This window comes from Falco cherrug, chromosome 3, assembly GCF_023634085.1.
Source record: "Falco cherrug isolate bFalChe1 chromosome 3, bFalChe1.pri, whole genome shotgun sequence".
NCBI lineage: Eukaryota > Metazoa > Chordata > Aves > Falconiformes > Falconidae > Falco > Falco cherrug.
In genome coordinates, this window is record NC_073699.1 from 70,060,570 (window position 1) to 70,082,966 (window position 22,397).

General features: G+C 44.4%; 1 protein-coding gene across 4 annotated transcripts in view; it reads right to left on the minus strand.

Annotated features, from left to right (window-relative positions):
• Nucleotides 1-22,397, minus strand: part of ZNF516 (zinc finger protein 516) — a 114,250-nt gene that overhangs the window by 90,851 nt on the left and 1,002 nt on the right. The window lies entirely within an intron of this gene.

Below are 22,397 nucleotides of genomic sequence, written 5' to 3' on the forward strand. Positions count from 1 at the left end.
CCAGATTTTACAGTTTTTGTCTGAATAACTAATTTGTGCATTGCTCTAGAGATGATAAACTATCAGACACACACACACAAAAAAAAAATAAACCCAAAACCTTAGAAATTATGACACAATAAAAAGCACACTCCCTTTGAAAGAATTGTACAACAGGATGCCAACAGAAGACTGAAACTTTGCCACTATATGAATAATTTTTAAAAAGAAGATCAGAAATATTCTTAACCCTCCAAAATATATTCAGCCAGCACAAGGTGCCAGTGCTTTCTCAACAAGCATTAAACAGAGGATGACTTCACCTGAGAAGTCCTTTAATCCTTCCTGCATTACTTTGTTGTCTAAGCACAGAGCAAAAACTTCCCTGTCGCATCTCTCCCTGTATCTGCAGACTACATTCTCTACAACTTGGATGCAATAAGCTGCAGTTCATTTTTCAAATGTAGAATCAATACTGTTAAGTGGAATCTGGGGGGGGTTGTCCCCCTGTATGAATGCTTGCGACCATTACTGAGTCATTTCTCACCTGCTACCTTGCATAATATCAGCGTCTGCTCTTTCAACCTTTGCCTTTATTTCTGCTGCTTATCCACTCTCAGAGCCTGCTTCCAGACTCATTTTGGAGGCATGTAGTCATAGCAAGGTAATAAAATAATTTCTTTGGGATGATCACTTTGTGCTGGGTTAAACAAACAAAAAAAGCACATCAAACATCGAAAAATAAAAAAGTCATTCCTGAGCTGGACAACAGGGATGGGGTGCAGAACAAAGCCCCCATAATCCAAGGAGAAATGATCAGCAACCTGCTACACCACACAGAGACACACAGGTCTATGGGGCCACGCGAGATCCACTCAAGGGCACCGAGGGAAGTGCTCACTGAGCCATTTTACAACAGTCCCGGCTAACTGGGAAAGATAGCAAATGTGACACCCATCTACAAGATGGGCCAAAAGGAGGATCTGGGGAACTACATCCTGGCTGCGGTGCTGGGGAAGGTTATGGATCATCTTAAGGCACGTACAGGACAACCAGGCAATCAGGCTCAGCCAGCATGGAGTTATGAAAGGCAGGTCCTGCTTGACTAACCTGACTTCCTTCTACAACCAGGTGACCCACCTAGTGGATGAGGGAAAGGCAGTGGAAAGGTTGTCTACCTAATCTTTAGTAAAGCTTGCGACGCTGTTTCCCACAGCATTCTCCTGGAGAAACTGGCTGCTCATGGCTTGGACAACTGTCCTCCTGCTCACTGAGTAAAACATCTGGCTGGCTGGCCGAGCCCAAAGAGTAGTGGTGAATGGAGTTACATCCAGCTGGCGGCCAGTCACAAGTGGTGTTCCCCAGGGCTCAGTACTGGGGCCAGTTCTGTACAATATCTTTATCGATGATCTGGACATCAGGATTGAGCGCACTTTGCAGGTGACACCAACTCAGGGAGAGACTGTGGATCTGCTGGAGGGCAGAAGGGTCTGCAGAGGGATCTGGACAGGCTGGACCGATGGGCCAAGGCCAGTTGTGTGAGGTTCAACAAGGAGAAGTGCCGGGTCCTGCACGTGGGTCACAACAACCCCACGCAATGCTACAGGCTTGGGGAAGGGTGGCTGGAAAGATGCCTGGGGGGAAAGGACCTGGGGGTGGGGGTGGACAGCTGGCTGAACACGAGCCAGCAGTGTGCCCAGGGGGCCAAGGCGGCCAACAGCATCCTGGCTTGTATCTGAAACAGTGTGGCCAGCAGGACAAGGGAAGTGATTGTCCTCCTGTACTGGGCACTGGTGAGGCCCCACCTCGAATCCCATGTTTAGTTCTGGGCCCCTCACTGCAAGAGGGACATTGGGGTGCTGGAGCGTGTCCAGAGAAGGGCAGCGAAGCTGGTGAAGGGTCTGGAGCACACGTCTTAGATGGAGCAGCTGAGGGAACCGAGGTTGTTCAGCCTGGAGGCTTAGGGGAGGCCTTATTGCTCTCTACAACTGCCTGAAAGGAGGGTGTAGAGGGGTGGGTGTCAGTCTCTTCTCCCAGGTAACAAGCAACAGGACAAGAGGAAACCAGGGGAGGTTTAGATTGGGTATTAGGAAAAATTCCTTCACCAAAAGGGTGATCAAGCATTGGAACAGGCTGCCCGGGGAGGTGGTGCCGGAATCACCACCCCTGGAGGCATTTATGTAAGTCGTGTAGATGCGGTGCTTGGTGACATGGTTTAGTGATGGACTTGGCAGTCCTGGGTTAACAGTTGGACTTGATGACCTCACAGGTCTTTTGCAACCTAAATCGTTCTATGATTCTATGATACTTTCATTGATTTTTCTTCTCCTCAGTTTTAGGGTGCTAGTGAGTCAGCTCCCACATGAAACTGATGCTGAAAAGCTGTCAGGAAACTATTCATCTCTTGCAAGTTATTAAGTGTTGCAAATGTTTATGTTTTAATTTAGAAAAATTATCTGTTACCAATACTCCAACCCTCTTAATCACTGATTTCTTAACATAACACACCCATAACCAAAGGAGAAATCAATACACGTTTGATAATCACCAAACATAAATTGCCCATTTTTAGTATTGATCAGCAGCTTTTTTTTACACGTGCAATAGTTCAAGGGAATAACAGGCACTTGGCAGTATCAACACTGCGCTGACAGAAAGAGAAACTGGCTGGCACTCATGCAACATCATGTCAGTAGATACCATGTCCATCAAACACTGACAGTTTGGCAGATCAGGCACTCTCTGCCATAATGTCATAATGACTTCAATTTACTTCTCTGCAGCACCCAAGGGCTGAGATTTCATCAGCCATCCAAGTCTCTCCTCTTCAAGAACAAGAGTCTCTTGCTTTTACATCCTTGACAGCTCCATGTATTTCCTTAAAGTTTCCTAGCAGGCATAACCAGAACAATAAGAAACACGAAGCTGTTACTGCTTCCCTCGTAATTTATACGAATAACTGAAGTTTTATTTAGCAACTGAAATTTCACGCTCAAAATTCAAAGAGCGGCAAGTTTCAAGTGCTGAAGAATGAACAGAAACAGAAGAAGGAAACTCAGTAAAACCTGCTGGCGCAGCAATTTTTACAAGCCCAAGGTAGGTAGGGCTGCCTACATGCCTAACTGAAGACAAAGACACTACAGTTTGACATCCAGAGATGTACTTCCATCCATCAAGAGGAGGCAGTAACAGTTTTCATTGAGGATGGGCAGCAGCCCAGAGATCAAGCCAGCACTCATTCCTCTCCACCTGTGGATGGAGGAAAGCACAAGCAGCTGCTGAGTTCAGGCCCCAATGAAAGAAAACAGGTATATCACTGCATATGAGGTCACCAAGATGTCATCAATCAGAAGATACTCAGGTGTTTCCTCATAGTTAGTCACATGCTGTAACAGGGACAATGACTGTGTCAATTAACAGTTGAAACAAAATTGCTGTCCAAGCATAAAAATGTTAAAGGGTCCTTAACTTCACTACACCACTGTTTTTAACTAGGCAGGTATCTTTGCCTCCTTTTCCTTTCCACCTCTCAACTCCCTCGGGTCTTCTCTGCTGGCCAAGATAATTAGTTCAGTATTTCACATGGTCTTGAATAGTACAATTTGAATATTTTCCTTCAAAACTTAACAAGTGGAACAAAAAGAAATGCATCAAGCCTTTTCTTCTGAAAGAACAGAGAGACGCAGAATTGAGACATCAAATACGGGTTTCTGTATGCAATTTCTGTTTGCCACAGGAAACATTTTCTTCTTGTAAAGCACGACAGTTCAACGTACACTTCTCTTAAAGTGGAGGTAAAAAAAACCTACCCACCTGAAAGCAAAGACAGGGGGCGAGGACACAGTCTTTCCACTAGAGGACTTCAAACAAAAACGTCTCATCACTTCCAGTGGAGGTGAGCCACCACCTCCACACCATATCCCTGCCCTCCCACAGCTGCAGGATGAAGGCCTTCATGTTTCCACCACTCCCTCCTCTGCCCCTCCGGCAGGGCTCTGCCCACCACTGCATGACCGCTGCAATGAACAAAGACACCATGCCACAAGGGACAAGGGCTCTTCTAGGAGATTTGGTTGCTGAAGAAGCCTGGCCCATTGGGCTTGAAAGGATGGATAAGAGACCCACACAGCATGAGGCACAACTTCCATGTTGGTGGGTCACCATAAAGGAAATGATGCTTTCACTTCATTTTGCACTACTGCAATGGTTACATCCTATGCGCAGAGGGGGAGAGGGGAAAAAAAAGCTTGATCTTATCTTCAAATTTTATTTTAAAAACATAAATCAATTTCTCATTCACCTAATAGCTTTACAAAATGAAGTCACAAGAAAAAATCCTAAAGAAAAGTTTATATACTAGCACACACCACTACAAGTGATTGTTACATAAATACAGAATAATTACATCTTAATTCCCTGCTTTAAGAGACAGATCTTGTTAATCTAAAGAAGTATGCAAACTCTTTTTTTAATGTTGTAAAACTTCTCCAGATTATTAAACCAGTAAAATCAGGTACTGCATGACCTAGCTCAAATATGCTGATGCCTGCTACTCTACGGGATGCCTCACCTGTCAGTAACCACAGGAAGAGTAACTAAGCACTGAAGTTAGTTACTGAGGAGTAACTAAGGACAACTGAATCTGACTGCACCCTGGTGACTGCATCAACTTGGCCTCACCATGTTTTAGCACAGTTGCCAACTGCTACATCCCAGCCAAATCCCTTCCTCCTTACCCTTGCAAAGTTGCATAGGACATCTAGCACGTTAATGATGTCTCACAGCAGACCTGGTTTTCACATGTATCAGTGTCAAACACACAAAAAAAAACCCAAACAAACAACAACACACCCACACCTCTCCATATCCACTCAGCCAGTCCATAGCAATCCTTTTCTGAAAGAAGAGGTACAGCAGGCTGAGGAACTGACCCAGCCCAGGGCCTCTGTTAAGGTCACCTCTTCACCAGCAGTCACAGTGAAGTGCCATCTCCATGCCCAAGTACATATACCATTGTGCATGAAAAAAAGAACACACCCCCACAACTCTACCTTTGGCTGGGCAAGAGGCTATATTCTCTGAAGATGACCTTGGAGCTGAACTTTGCTTTCAAAGCCTGAAAGTTTTTCTCCTTTCACACACTGGGGAAGATTACATGTCCATACATGTCCCCAGATACTGACAACACAATTTAGTGAATACATCAGTCTTGCTTATGAGCTTTAGTATGTGCACATTGCTACCGAGACCACACAACTGAGTAACTGCTCACTGTTATTTTCCTTCTGAGACCACACAACTGCTCGTCTATGAAAAAAGCAGCAAATCCAGGGTAAAATGAGGTCACCTGACACTGCAGCCAGCAGTTCCCTGAAAATGTTAAAATACCATTTTGGTTTACACTAAACCTTTTAAACTTGCAATATGATGTCCTTCACCTAGAACCTTCTAAAACAAACATTTCCTATGAAAACTAATCACCTCCTCCAAAGATAAACCCAATGCTGATACATACTTTTGTAACATTTATGCTGTTTTCAGGAGGAATAGTTAGGTTTTTTAATAAGTAATTCTCACTGGCTTCTTTGCCTTGGAGTCAACTGCACACCAGAGAAGAGTCATCTTTGCCGTGACACCTGCAGTGACTCTCTCCAAGTGCATATGCAAGCAGACAGTGTCAAAACATGCTTCCTAAAGTGATGCCTGAGAGAAGTTTTGGCCAAAAGACATCCATATAGGAGTTGCAGCACGAAAACTCAGGGAGGGGAGCCGCGATGTGCTTCCCTGCTCAACTGCTCCTACTGTCACAACAGGGCACGTAGAGCACTGGGGCAAGATGATCTGCCCTATGCTATGTCAGCACTGCACTTACTGTTTCATTTACCCAAGCTGGCACTTCAGCTTTCCTTCTTTTGCCTTCTCCTCACTGCTTCCAGAAAAATCTACAGGAACAAACACTCCCAGCTGTTCCTTCACGTCCCAACCCTGCACCTGCAGCAGACACACTCTGCCACCCTACAGGTACCAGGTGGAAGCCTCAGCCAGGACCCAAGCCCCCAACTGACATCAGCTGCAGAGCTATCCTCCACACTGGTATCATGTTATACACCCAACTAAGCTTTCAGGTCATCTTAAAGATGACAGTGTCCCTTTGGATAACTGCAATGCTACCGTCTGGGCTGCCTGAGACCCCTCTGATTAAGCGTAAGTTACAGCTGAGCCTGAACATCTTGAAAAACACAGCCAGTGGGGAGCTGTAAGGATCCAGACAGTTTATAGATCTGAAAACTACATCTGAACATTCAAGTGCTAAATCTGGTGCTCAGGGGCACTGCAGATTTGTGACACTTCCAGGAGGACTCTGAATCTATAAACTAATGGATGGATTACACTGATATATAAAGGGGTTTCATGCAGTAGACAAACTGTTTCTCCTGCCACGTAACATAAATTACCTGGGTTTACACCCTAGTTAGGAACGTTTCAAAGAGAAGCAGTTTATTCTCTTGAATAAGCAAAGCAATTATTTGTGCTCTAAAATTAAGCAACAGTGAATTGTTAGTTGTCTCTGAAACTAAACCCCTAGCTGTACAGACTGACCCACATGAGCAAACCTTTGCAGTCACTTCAATAGGTTTCCAAGTGGCCACTAGTATCTATCTGCCTACACAGATCAGCTTGCCAGCCCAAGGCCGAGTATTAAATTACAAGCTTTGTACTCATGGCACGTATGTTGATTAAATAAGTAAATAAATATAGATCCATTTTATTATTGGTAGCACAGGAACTCCATGCAGAAACTCCAAAAACCTCTGAGCTCTCTCTAGTATTAGTTTAAAAAATATCACATCAGTAGCATCCTTTAATGTTTAAACCGAACAGCCACATTCATCCCTGGTTAAACTCTGCCAACACTGGAAATGAACCAGAGATTAATTTAGTTCAGTGAATCTGGCTTTTAACCTAGACAATAAAATTTACTTTTATAAAGACTCACATCCTAACTGGCAATGTAAGGATGCCTTAGGGTACGCTCTGGTTCTTGCCAACACCACGTATCCACCTCTGTAGCTTTAAAATAAATCTGTGACTCTTGTTTCCACATGTATAGGCATAGACTATGCTTATACTACCAAAAAAATCAACACTGACTTCCAAGGGTTAATAATACGATGCTTGCTAATGTATAACCTCAAAACTACAGATAACTACAAACCAGCTACTTCTGCAAAACTGGAAGTAGGAGAAGGGGAGGGGGAAAAAAAGAAAGAAAAAAAAAAGGAAATCTTCCACTCTTCACCAAGATGAGAAAAGCAGAAATACTGAACAAGTATAGGATTCTGAAGTCACTACATTAAACTGCATTCTTACCTTTGGCATTATCATACACTTACTGCCATTCTAGTGAGCAAGTACATTTTTCAACAATACTTAGCGAGGCATCTTCTGTCATATTTGGGGAACTACAGAGAACAATCCCTGTTTTCTAAAGCCATCATCATGATACCGCCTTCTTTTTCAGCATTACCTAACAAGTCTGGTACTGTTTTCTCTTAACAGCTGACCTGTACTTTTAACAAATTCACAGAGCATGCAGGTGTATGCCCAGTATACACAGAGGACCAACCTGGACTGACTGCACCCCAAAATCTCCGTGTCAGTGGGTAGCGATGGCAAAGAGTCAAAAATTCAGCCTGTGATGCGAAAGAGGAGGCAAGGGGACAGAAGCACATCACAGCCTGCTGTCATAAACACAAAGTGTTGTACATCACCATGCACGGCCAAGGAGGCACTTGAACCTATGAGGCTGCAAGTATTCTATTTGCCTGGTTTTAAGCAGATGGCCAGCATCACTAACAGAAGTGAAACTAACAATTTCACATTTTTCAAGTCCCAGTCTGGTAATAACGACACTTTGTGTGTATGGGCGCGTACCCAGACAATGCCAAGCTTAGGATTATTGAGTCATAACACCGCCCCACGGGGCCAGGCTGGGTAACCATTGCTAGCACCAGCTAACTCTTACTCACAAGAAAGTGCCTCTCAACTCAGCAAGACTCCTCTGATGAGTAAGCGCTCACTGATGTCAGTAAAGATTACTCAGTGAGGGCTTTGAAGGTTTTATTTTGTAGTAGAGTGTGTGTGTGCACATGCACAGGAGCAGACATGACTACCTAAAAGCCATGAATTCACCATCAACCTACAAGTCAGTATGGGTTACAGAGAAAAGCAGTCAGAAAGTGAGATCAATGACCCTATGCCATGACCTCAAGGTAGGAATATCCTCAGCATAGGCTGTACCTACCTACACCAGGGCTAAACATGACTCGGGGAGTACAGGGCTGAAGTCTGCAGAGGCACAAGGCACATGCCACGAGCATCTCTCCTGCCCCTCAGTCCCCTGCCATCCTGCTTCACTTTCTATGCCACAGTGCATATTCAGCATGCCAAGCGCTAACCTCTAGTCTCATGTATGCTGATGTAAACCTAAATTAATATGACTGAAGTCAGTCAAGAAACACCAATGAAATGCAGAGTAACTGAGCAAAGCTTAGTTTCTGGGGTCAAGCCGATATGTCCTCAAGTTACAGAATCTGTATCATTTTCTGACCAGTATTTAGAAGAAATTACAAAGCCATTTACATGTCCACGGGATACGGCACCACTTTACTCCCAGCTGCGCTTCTCAGAAAACACATATAAAAGTGAGCTTTGTATCTGTGCGTATTTACTATGCCACACAGCTCTTACTAATAAGCTGAATTACCAAAATCAAAGAAAGTTGTTACTGCTGTTTGCAAAAGCAGAGTATCTTCGCAGTGAAGGAAAACTGCCTAAATAATACTTCACCCCACAGATGAGCACTGTACTCAGCTGAATACACCCATGCTACACAGCACGTCAAACTTTTTCTTCCTTGGTTGCTCTCATCACTTGTGTGACTTTTCACTGTCACCTTTTCACTACTAACCCTCTGTAAAAGATACAAAGGTGGCTGATACACAGATGAACCACCCTCATTTTTTCAGGCAGCTGACAGGTTAATTTCTGGGATGACCCACGTACCTTGGCATTGACCACATTTCTAGGCACCCACTGAGTGAGGAGGATTAGGAACCCCACAGTGTCCTGCAAGCCTGGGGCAGGACCAGTTCCCTGCACAGAAACCGACCAAGTTCGGAGGATAGCAGAAAGCACTTCCACAGCATCAACACACAGGCAGCCTTCAGTACTAGGAAGACTGTCACCAAATTTTTGCCTTGTGTTGTGGATACAAACACCAGCTGAGGATCAAACGCTGAAGTTGGCTTCCCCCCTAATCTAGTAAAATGCACAGTAAATTAAATTCTAATAACTTATTATTGTGAAGAGGGCTATGATAATTAACAGACATTTATTAGCGTTTAATTTGACAGCAGATATGCTTTGAAGAATTTTAATGACCCATTAATGGATTCACACAACCACATGTACACAGAGAAGATACAATCAAGTCCTGGGACTGTTTCCTACTATGTTTTGTACACATCCCAGAACAACAGCAACAGATCATCGCTACTGGGTGCCACTGTATGACAACAGCTATAATTATACTGTCCTGATAAATCATAATCTTCTGTAAACCTAAACCGCTGACTTTGTGTCAGATAAAAACAGATGCCTGCCGTGTTCCCACATACCTTTACCTGACCATCATGTTGCGGTTTGATTTAGAGGATGACTGTTAGCAAAAGGAACTGATGAAAAGTACAGAAGCTTGGAAAAAGGAACTGCTGCATGTCCTAATTTTATCTCCTTCACAATGCTTAAAACATGAAGTTATTACTTCTTTTTAAGAGACCAGAAAAATTATACCCAGCACATTCTTTGCAAAAGTAATCAGTGAAGGCCGTAGCAGTAAAAGTCACATCTTGAAAATGTGCTTTCAGGACAGATTCATGATTATCCACAAAAAAGACAGGGGATGAACAACAGACTTCCCAAGCGCTTTTTTTTTTTTTTTTTTTTTTTAAATGGCTGGTTTTGCTGACACACCTTTCAGAAACCTAGCTGGTCCTAACAAATTCTATTCATTCACAGCAATTTCTTTGTTTCCTTCTTTAAGGAAGGTTGCTGCCAGTGCTAAAAAATAATCAGCCTTAGGTGGCTGTCCGCATCCTGCCTGCCATCCTCCCAGCCCTCCTATGCAAACAGCCCAGTTTCTCAGCGTAGCCACACGCTTCTCATGAGCCCTTTGCAACGTTCACATCGCTCCCATTTTCATCCTGAACACAAACCTGCTTCACTTCATATCTCTCCTTCATAAACTCTCACGCTCAACATGCCACATCCACCCACTCAACCCAGGTCTCCACCACCTTCAGGTTTTTAATGTTGACACCACCTCAAGTTCAGAAGCGTGCAACAACCAGGCAACGGGGACTGCAGAGCAAAGTAGATCAGGGGGACAAGAGGCACAAGAAGGGGCTACCATAAACAGTGATTTGTACAGTGGGAACCAAGTCTTAAGTCCCTTAAAGTAACTACACAAAAGAAAAAAATTCAGTTACTTCACACACATGCGAACACATGTGCTTGGCCAACCTCCTCTTCTTCTGCTTAACATCTCGTCTCCATAACCACCACCACCATTATCTGCACTGTAATTTTTCCCAGTACCCATGGTGATGGAGCAGGACCGCACATGCTAGGCACCAGGTATCTCCATATCTTGCTCCTACACAGCTCTGAACACTCCTGTCTCCCCCTTGTGCTGCTGCAGGATGGCAGAGACCACCCAGCAGGCCACTGACATGGGAAATAATGAGATCCCAGTTAGACCACGTTACCCATCCCAGACAATGGCATCCAGCAACACTGTAGAGGGACACAAGGACTGGGGGAGCTCCAGCTGCCACATCAATCTCACCACTCATGAAGAAAAAATAGCACTAAGGGGCAACAACCCTTCTACTAGTTACACAGATAACCAGAGATTCCTGAGGAAACAAAAGACACTCACCTACCAAAACCCAGTGTCCCTAGGTACAGGGGAAACCAGTTCTCCACCTTCAACAGTCTTTATGGACCTCCACAGCTCCTCCAAACACCCATTTTCTCCTCCCTTATTTCTGCATGGTCTTGTTACATTCTCCCTTCCTTTAAGGCTGTGTTCAGCTCCTCATACCCTGTGTTTTCCTCTTTTGCGGCCTGCACCATCTCCCTCACTGCCTCTGCCCATGTAAACGCTGATGCCACCTGTGAAACGTGAGAGATCTTTACAAGTCAACGAGCTCATCTTTGCACAGCTCCACTATCCCAAACACGAGGTGTAAGCTAGTGGGCAGAATTACACAAAGAGTAACTCTGGGTACCTGGTCTTCAATGAACTATGCAGAGCTGCTGTAAGACTCCATGAGGAAACTCTTGAGTTACGCTACTCAAAATCTACTAGACCCTTAACATCACAGAAGTAAAGCAGGGATAGCTGTGTGAAGAGCATTTTTATTGCTCCTCTGCAAAATTATTTTTCATCTATCTTTTCCACATTCATATACCCCTACACAGACATTTTTTCCAGGAAATTACTGAAAAAATTCACAAACTGAAAACTTCATTTTCTGTATTACAGTGAGAAACTGAGATTTCAGGCCTTCAAATACTGTTCTGTTCTCCAAAGTGTAAAATACACTGAACAAAGCAGAATAAACTGGGTTTGTAAGAACAGAAAAAATCTTTTTTACATCTAGCATCATCTGAGCTGTCACACTCACACTTTTCATCACCTTGTCCTTTTTCTTAAACGTGGAAGAGAGTTTAGTTTAAGAGAGAATGTGTCCTCTCCCATGGGGACAACAGAGGACAGAAACTCTCCTGAGTGATGTTGGTTTGTTTTTTTTCCCCTGTGCAGAGGTAGTACCAACTGAGAGGGCAGTGTTCCCGAACCTACTGAGCCAGCAGGACCGTTGAAGGGGTCCCTACACTCTGCAGAGTAACCTGCACTGGTCTGCACAATAACCTGTAAGAGAGAGGACTCAAACCAAAACCTCAGACAAGTTTCTTGATCCTGCCACTGCCCTGGGCTGCTCATCCCTCACCATGTCCATTACACTCTCTCCCCCATCTCCCATGCTCTGGGAGCACAAAACTCACATACAAAAGAGCCATGTTAAAAGGACAGCCTTCCCCTTCAGTCTAGTGATACACGCCTTGATGCCTGGGCACCAGTGTTGGAGCCCGCAGGAGGCTTGGACAAGATTTTTGAAAGGGGGGAAGAGGACCCGGGCTTTAGAAGGGTAAGGAATTAGCCTGATTTCTTACATCTCAAGGACCCCATTTCCTTCCCTTTCCTCTGCCTACTATACCACTGGGGACCAGCTGGTCCCCAGTGGGTTCCTCTTTAGCTAGTACCATCCATTCCTCTCTCAAACCAGGTTGGCATTTCTCTTCTTAAACTTCTTGTTCTCCCCATTCTTTTCTGTCAGAGCCAAAGAAGCAAAAACAGTTACGAGTCTCTCCATCAATCTTCTTCAGTGCTCTAAATCTAGCTAAGAAGTTGCAGAAATCTTCACCTGCCACTTCATTGCATTTCACTTGGCAAGTACTGAAAAGCCAATAAATATCACTAGATTATCTTAAGCTGTACACCAGGACAAGGTAGGAAAGAGTGTGAAAATCACAGTCTCTCCTGAGCTAGACAGCAGAAGGAAAGAGTAATATCTGAAGGACTCCATCTCCATCATGGCTCTCATCTAGAGGGGAACACCCTGCTTCGCAATGCTATGCCTAGCTTAGGTACAAACGTGTGACCTGCAACATACAGGTGGCAGTTGAAAGATTCTACTATGCAGGGATACACACAGAGACAATTTCTTTGCAGGTTAGAACAGGACACACAGAAGTCATCAGCCTATTGCTCAGGTTGCACATCATACACATTATTGTGACTAAAAAATGCTGTAGCTTTTGCACTGAAATAGGAGATGAAACAGCAGACAGTTCAGTAACAAGCATTTAAAGTTTTGTGCTTAGTGGCCTGCATGAATTTCACAGATTACCTTAGCGCTTTCACTGTTTTTCAGACTTCTAACAAGCCAAGCCACCCCTTTACAATACCCAAGCTACTTAGACATCTACCTCAAGAGCATCAAAATCTGAGGAAAAAGGCTGCCCACAGCCTAGAAGATAGTTCTGAGCTCCAGATACACTCCTTTTAAGTGCATGACACTGAAGTGAAATATTAGCAATCCTTGCTTTTTGCACTGCTTACTTTTGTGATACAAATACATGGCAACCTATAATCCCTAATCAACCTAGAAAATAAATGACTGATAAACCAATCTGCTTGTAACCCCATTAACAGATTCTGGCTCCAGTATCAACAGGGTAATTTGCTGAGACTATTTTTAATCCTGACTGCTAAACCATTAATCCCACGATTTCCACATAGTATTCCCACCCACCCCACCCCCCAATTTACCCAAGGTTACCAATAATTTTGCAGCAAAATGAGAAGCAGATAAATAACTAACATTTGCAAATACACACCGCCTGGCACTGGAGAACTGAGGGACTCCGATTACTGTGTTGATCCCGTTAAAGCCATTACTTTCTAATTGGAAGGAGTCATTCAGAAGCAAAGCTGTGTGTCTGGCATGTCACTTGACACCTGGTATGTACCATTCACAATAAGATGAACTCTCCAATAGGCCTGCCACAATGAGAAGTAGGTTATTTCATCATACCACTAATAGTCATGGCTCGCTCTACTAAAATCTGTTCAAATTTAATGGGACCGGGGTTATCAACATAAATTGTCACGTTTTCTCAAACTTGATTCTCCAAGTATCATTATTAATGTCAATATAAATTATGCATTGAAGATCACAGCATTAATTACAGAAGTAAAATTTATCTGGGGGGAAAGAAAAGAAAAAAAGAGACAGAGCAAATCTAATTAAAGTATTTATAGATTTTGTACAGCTTTTCTCAGTAGCGATGAAAACACTTCTCTAAAAATGGTCTTCAAATAAGCATTCACAGAGTCATAAAAACAGTATCAAGAAAGTACTGTGTTAATCAGCTAAAGGTACAGTTACACACAGGCTGTTACAAAGGGGCTGATGTGATACTACGTGAGACTGGTAGTTTATTCAAGGATGTATCAACGTGCCATCATAACAATCTGGAACACAGACCCTTGGTTTCATTAAGCAGCTACACACAGGAGAAAAAGCTGTATTTAGTTTTGGAAGGGTGGTGTTTAATGCTCCTTTCAACTTCTACAAATTACAACATCAGCCATTCCTAATTGGTATACATTAGTATTCAAACACCACGTTGAAATTAGAAGCTTAGCAGTTTTCTGGTACGCTTATAGATACTTCACACAGACATGTGAATAACCTTGTTGAAATATTTCTGTATTCCAAGGTTAAAAGAAATGACTTTAAGAGACAGATGGTGAGCAACTGGTACCTCCCCGAGGAGTACCACCGACTTTCGGAAGTTCTCATGCGACACACTGTATGGGGCTAACTCCTATTTACCACACGCCTTGGGACTTCCAAGTAGAGCCCCGCCTCCCAAAACCCTAAAGATACACATGGCTAGGATGGCAAGGGGAAAGAGAGCCTAAAAATACAACTCCCAGGGGCTCCAAATCCGAAGAGAAAATAAGAGATCTTATTTCCCTAATTGCATAGTTTAAGTCAATACCTTAAGCTGCCTGATTCATGGTTTTATCATACTTGTCGCTGCCAATACTGGTACCAGCTCATGAATACAGGTGCCTCTCAGTCTACCGCAAGGGAAGCCAGAATGCATCCATTAAAATAGACAACTAAGAAACCTCTGTGCAAAGAGTGGAGCAAGAGCAAGGGAGAAAGTCTTCCCAAGCACATCCTCAACCATCAAAGGAGCAGCTCTAGTTTCAGCCAGCAGAGACCGTAACACCTCGCCCTGCAATCTTATACAACGCACCATGTCACCAGCTATTGTTCGTAACTCTTCCCTCGAATTATTTCAGCATTCAGAGACCAACTATTTCTTAAGGAAATTATTTCAGAAGGAAAAAAAAAAAAATTTGCTTACTCATGAACCCAATATCATCAGAACAATGAGGCAAAACAGCTAAAGACACAGTTACATTGCACAACCTTAAATGCATCATTCATTGTACATTTCAGAAAAAGAACATTCTGAATCACTGAAATAAATCAGAGCATAAATGTGACTTGTTGTCATTTCATACAATATGGGTTAAATGCTGCCATATGGTGAGTACACACACGTTACCCTTTTAAAAACAAAGAACATGGCTAATTTCTTTCCCAAATCTATTTTTACATAAACAAATGTGATTATTTTAAAACAAGGTTACAATTGTGACCAGAAAACCTCAATTTCCACCAGCCTCTCTTTCTTTACTGAAAACTAATGCCACTTCACTGCTCACTATCTTTTTTAAAAAGACAAGGAAAAATTACTATTAAGTCCCTGTAATAAGCCAATACAAGCATTTCTATGCAGTGTAAAAATACTGACAAGCCAACTCACCATTCTTGATTTTACCTGCCAGAAAGGCAAAGCATGCGCGTGTGTATACAATACATTAAAACTCACTGATACATGACCCGATTTTCAGCAAACACTCCCAACAGGACCTGCCCAATAGACAGAGCTCTCATTTTCTCTGCAACCCCCAGTCATATACTGAAATACACAGTTTCAGTACACTCCTAACAAAAAAAACCAAAACCAATAAAAAAAATAAAAGGACCAAAGCAAACATGTACGAAATACATGCAGGGTAGCTGGAGCAGATGCTGTTGGTTTGAAAATTGTCTGTCTAGCCTCTGTGCTGAGTATTTGTTTTTATCATTATACTATAAAGGAAACATGTCAGGAATCTAAAAATAGCTACAAATTGTAATTACATATGCTTTGTAGTTTCTGTTTTACTTTGAAAAGAAGATTAAAAGCTAGATGGTTCCAGAAACTGACCTTAAAGATTTCGGGAGCCACGAAATTATTCTACTTTGCAATTTGGAGTACACTGCTGGAAAACATTTCCTTTGGGAGTAAACATGACAGCAATACAGAGGAGCAAGCTCCTGACACCATACAGCAAGATGGCAAGAAAGAAAAGGGAGAAGAGTAAACAAAGAAAAAACTAATTTCTTTAGAGATTCCAAGAGTGTCCTGATTACGGATGTAATACTATAAGCTTTAATTAGGAGCTAAGTGCTGTGTGCTAAATTCATCCCCACACACAGCCTTGTAAGTACAGTGCCACGCTGCTAAAGTTACCTTGGGTTTACCACGACTGTACAACAGCAACGCCAGGCCTATGGCTTCTGCAACAGCCATAAGGAAAGCTGGATTTTGTTGAACAAGCATTAAGCTACGTAATATCCTGCCAATACAAATTAAATTATTTTCCATAAGCAATCACTTTAATGAAAGGTTAGCAAAAATGGATTTTAAGTAGTCATCAGAACATAAGTAGTTCTGAATCCACAGTAGAAAGCCTCTCTTCCTCCACAACATTTGACTTTAAACAGTTTAGACCAGTGCTTTCATTAACAACACACCACGTCAACAGCCACCGTCCCAGTGTCCCTGCAACAGGCACTATTTGCAATGTTAGCTCACAACTTGGGAGCGGTAAACAAACGAATTATCTTACAGCAGCCGTGTGCTACTGCTATAAAATACCTGCTAGAACTTATTAGGCAATAAATAGTTTGGCAGCAACTTAAGAGATGCAAGCATTGTCAATCCACACACTAATTTAAGCTCAGAACATATGCTTAATGCCCCGAGTCCGTTTGCATAAGTGCTGTTGCCGTAATGCAGTTTCAGGAACGCAAGGAGAAACTGCTAACATGAAGTGTGTAACAACGTTGACGGGCCTCTACAGATAACCAAGATGTAAACAACATCAAAAAATGAATAATCAAGATTGAGTAATCATCACATCAGAAAAAAAAAAAAAAAAAAAAAAAACAACCCCAAACATAAAACCAGAGCTCATTGGCTTCAAATAGCAAAGCAGGTTCAGCAGATCAAGAGACCGAGCATTTGCTGACTAACAGTTAGGTAATGAAAGTAAACATCTGCAATGAAGTCATCATCCTAATGAAAGCCATGGCAATGTTAACTACCTGGACCATAATCCACGAGCATGTCTTAATGCGGGCTCACTATCGTAATATTTACTAGGACTGCTCCTGCTGGAAAAGGAAAGGAAGTCTCACTTTTAACACAGAAGTGTCAATCAAGAAATACTGCTGTTAAGTCCTTCTAACTCCCAAGTATCGTACTGATGATGCCCAGAGTTATTATGCAATTACACTCGGTAACTGAAAAATAGAATTTTACCTTCAGTGACTGAGTCAGAACAGTTTTATCCTAGCACTGAAGTGCATAAACATCTGCAGCACATAAGATGCCTGCTTTGAAAAAGCAATGCTGCTCCATGGTTCAAACATTTATTTTGCAGATATCTAATCAAATAAACGTAACTTTTTTTCTGGGGGTTTGGTGTTTGGTTTTTTTGGCCATGCAGTGATTAATTATCTGGATAATTCTATGGCTGCAGAAAAAAGCAAAAAAAAAGAAACAACCACTGTAATAAGTTTTAGCTGATTAACTGCCGATATTGTTAAAGATTTCAGACTCGCCTACAAAAGTTTAATTCCACCCAGAGACAGCCTCATGTACCTCCCAGCAGTCAATGGGAGTGGCAGGCGTGCTTATTAGGGGACAGCACTGAGCTCACAAGCAACAAGGCAATTTATAGGATGTTTGTGCATGCTCTTGCGCAACTGAGGAACATCACACAGCTATGAAAAACAGTAATAGTCCATTTCCCCTTTCTGCACAGAAAGCTAATACCCATTCAGGTTTAAAAGGTATGTATCTGCAAATTCACACTTGTGTCTCGAAAACAGGCACATTTTACTTGTAAAATCTGCAAGCTCAGACAAGTTGCTTCCTGCAAAACACAATCACTGTATTTCAGCTTTCTATTTTGATGTCTTTAAGAAACAACATAGTCAAACCCAGCTTTCCAGTTGGAGTACACGCATACAGCCTTCATCACTGGTCTCACAAAAGCCTATGCACTGGCTCATTTTGCATAGTCTATGGAATTCTAGAGAAGTCCTGGAAGTACTTGGCATGAATGTAAGCCTTCACAGAAGTGAGGCCTTTCAAAGTTAACAGGTTTTGGATCACACTGAATACAGATGCCCTCCATTAGATAAAACCTCAGTATAAAATTCACCAGTTAAGATCACAAATAACTGTAGATAACTCTGTTGGTAGCCACCTGTATGTAAAGACATTAAAAAAAAAATCCAAATAAACAGACTACCTAAAGTTTGCAAGAGTTGGTGACTACATCATTCATCCGTTGACACACTCCCAGCCTGTCCCCTCCCCTACCAGCTACACAAGCACCCACAGCAAGGTGCATTTTACCCTTTTGTCAGTCAACTGAAGCCAACGTCCCTGCTTCCAAAGCAGATCTATAATGTTAAGACATACACATCTTCCTCTGATAAAATGAAGGATGGCTGTACTTATGGGCAGTTCAACAGGCAGAGATTCAGAGCGATGGCATAATCGTTTTCAACCCCTTCATTGAGTACTTCTGTACCGATAATTGCTATTATTAAATCTTGGTGACAGCACGGTACTATCACCAACTATAAAAACATACCATGAACCTAATTTTTAAAGCAATGACATTAGTCACTGTCACAGGAAAAACTTTAATCTACAGAAATCGAGTGTCACTGCTGTTGCTCCATTCCAGCCAGCCATACCGTCACTGAGGTCACTTGCAAATAACAATAGGTACTTTCACCTTAGTGCTGTAAACTGTTTTATTTTCTATGATGCAGAGAGTAGTTGTTGTTCACATTCATGGACGGACTGCACGCAGCTCCTGACGCATATTGTTTTAGTCGCCTAGAGCAATTTTGAAGGTCGCGCTGAGCTCAGATAGGAGCAGCGCTAACAAATACCATTCCTCTCTTTAAACATGTTTTGGATCATTCCTTAAGACAATGTTATTCTCACTGGTGTTAATTTTTTCTCTTTTCTTCTTTTGCAAGCATTCTCTCTGTGTATTAAACTAACAGTGTAGAAGGGGGATATAATGCCCTATTGTCCACACAGACCACACCGTTACTTATCACTAACTACACATCACCTCAACACCACTCAGTCTTACAGGAACTGAAGGCCTGAAAATAAATCCCAGGCAAGAATTTTTAGAGATATCTAAAAAATATTTTATGCCAGGAGCTAGTAAAGGTGCACACCGCACCAGTAACACAAAGCTCCACACAAATCACTTTATTGTACAGAGCTCATTCAAAATGGCTATGGCAGCTACTCTACTGTGAAACTAAAGACATCTCCTGGAGTAACTGCACTGCAATAACCACCACACCACAGGTGCACCGACACAACTTCAGCTTCCAGTTTTACTGGGGGAAAGCTCCGAAAACCATGGTGGGTGCACAGAGCAGCACAGGACCAGGCCAGCCAGCCATGGGTTTGCTGTGACAGAGGTGAAGGACATGCCAGCAGGAAACCAAGCAGCAGCACTCACCGAGAGACAACTTGTCCCAGCCAGCTCCCGCAGACAAAACTACAGCAGCAAACCTCCCCAAAATACTCCCTGCCTCAGTAAAACTTTTGCTCCCATCACCACCACCACTCCTCCCAGGTGCCGCTCTCCCCCCAGAAGACCCAACACCTCTTGCAATACAGTTATTTTTGGCCTGCTAACAGCAGCCAGCCTGGGGGACAAAAGGGGGGGGGGGGGGGGGGGACGACGGGACGGGGGACACCAGAGGAGCTGGCATGCAGCTGCATCCAGCGCCCACTACCACCCACACCCATGCGTGGGACACAGGCCCAGCACCACACACTTGATGTGGCACACTGATGAATACACGTATGCACCTGCCTCAACAAAGCACCCCCTGCTCCTGTACGAGTGGATACACACCTGCAGCCAGGGAAGCCCCATCCCGGCGTGCACACGTGTACCTGGCCCCCGCCATACCCAGCAGGACCTGCAGGCACACACATCTGGCTCACCTGCAGCGATGCAACATACTCCATCCCTGGCCCTGCACACGTGCACACACACCTGTCCCGCTTGCACCACCACCATCACCCCTCCCAGCCCCACATGCACCTGCCCTGCGTCCAACAGCGTGCCCCCTAACATGTCCACACACACCCTTGGGCCCCATCCACACGCACACACACACCCCCCCGCAGGGCTGAGGGGCAGATAAAGGAGAAGCAGCTGCAGGTCACTGCCCCTCCCTCAGGGTCAGCATCCTCCCGCTCGGTCCCCTCCCGAGCGCACAGGGCCTTACCACGCTGTGGGAAAACAACGGTCACACATCAAGGCACGCAGACCCCGACACCTACACGCCACGGATGGGAAGGGGGGCACAAAGGAAATCCTACAAGATCCTGAGAAACATACACACACCCCCAAACCAATCCACCTTATGCCGTTCAACTTCTGTTTAAAATTATGCTTTCCTCTTTTCTTTTCTTTTTTGGGGGGGGGGGGGGGGGGGGTGCGGGGGGGGAGCCAACGAAATACACGGTTGCCAAGTCGAGTTAATGAAAAACCCTTTGGCTGTTAACTCATTTAGTGCAGCAAGCATGAAATAAAGTCCGTGGCACGGGGCCAAAGCGCAGCGGCCCTTTGCGGGGCAGGCTGCTGGGACCTCTCCCCAGCCGCCAAGGAACCAGGCCAGAACACAGCCGCCAGGCCATAGTTTTGAAGAGCTGCGACCTGCCCGCAGAATCAGCAAACCAACCTCAAAAAAAAAAAAAAAAAAAAAAAAAAAAATCCCGATAAAATTTTTCGTGAGAGCACTTCTGCATCCACTTCCAAGAAAAGCCCAACTCACCCAACCCCACCACCCGGGGGGAAGCGGCGGGGGGATGCGAACAGCGAGGCTCGGGCGGAGGGTGCGCCCCCCGGGCAGAGGCTACGGGCAGCGGCGCGGCAGCTCCTCGTCCCACCCCGCCGCGCCCCGACACCCCGGAGCGGGGCCGGGCCGGGCGGTGGCGGGGGGCGGGGCCGGGGGCGGGGCCACCCCTGCGGGGCGGGGCGCGCACCAGCAGCGGGCGGGGGCTCCGCGCCGAGCCGGCCCCGGCCCCCCCGGCCGCGGCACCCCGCGCCCCTCCCTGCCGCGGAAACTTCTCCGCTCGCCGGGGAAGAGTTGGGCTCCGCGGCCGCGGGCGCTGCCGGTGGCCTGGGGCGAGCGGGGGGCGGCGAGGAACGCCCGGCGGGGCGGGCGCGGGGGAAGTTGCGCCTCTCCCCAGAAAGGGACTTTGACCTCGCACCGCTCGCCCGCGGACCCCGAATTACGTATTTTTGTCACAGGTCGGATCCTAGCGCGCGTCGGCACAGTGTCTCATTTATGAACTCACCAGCCTAATTTCATTATTTAATCATGCGCCCAGCAATCGTGTTTCCTTAAGAAAGGACTGACCTATTTTTGGCTGGAGATAAACGATCATGTTAACAGATGTTAATCTTGTAATCTGTTTTTCCTGTAAGCACTTCGCATACCCGCGTTTCAGACATTAAAAAAATAATAATATTTTTAAAAAATTTTCCCAAACGACTTGACGTCACGATCCAGGTCTTAAAAAAAAAAAAATCTCGCAATGGTTTCAAAGACATTAAATCTTTTTCACTTTATAAATGCTGATTTGTTCTGCCTCAACTCCCACAGGCTTTTATTTGCATTTCAAATTCCACAGGTTACACCAGTCGCCTTTTCAGAAAATGTAAACCAACAATAAGGCAGCAAATGGGGGGGGGGGGGGGGGGGAGGGGAGAGGAACCCTGCATCTGGATTAAATAAATACCAGAATTAATGTTTAGAAAGCAGTCCGAGCGAAATTATATTTGCACGTCCAGTGCCCGAGCGCCACCGTATCTATAGGGGTAATGTAAAGGATAAGCTGTGGGCACACACAATGCGCGTTCCCCAGAAGATCCCTGTCTGATGCTGGCAGCTTATTAACGCTCCTAATAAATGGTGCTGACTCCAAACCGACACTTTTCGGCTTAAAACACAGGGTTTGTCTCCAGCAGTTAATTGCAGAGGTTAGCTGGTTTGAGGGGAAAAACAACGGCCGGCTGTCATGCCCCGCACGCCTCCCCACACGTACTGCCTCTTTTAACACCCCACCTTGTTCCCTTATAGCAAAGTTTACCCAGCCAAACTTTCCTCAACTTGCCCAAGTACTTAATTCGCATTAGGATCGCGACTAGGCGCTATGCTAATTATCACCGAAGATAGTAGCGGGGGGAGGGAGGGAGGGACGAGGAGGAGGAAAGCTTTTATAGCACAAAATGTCTGGAACTGCATTAT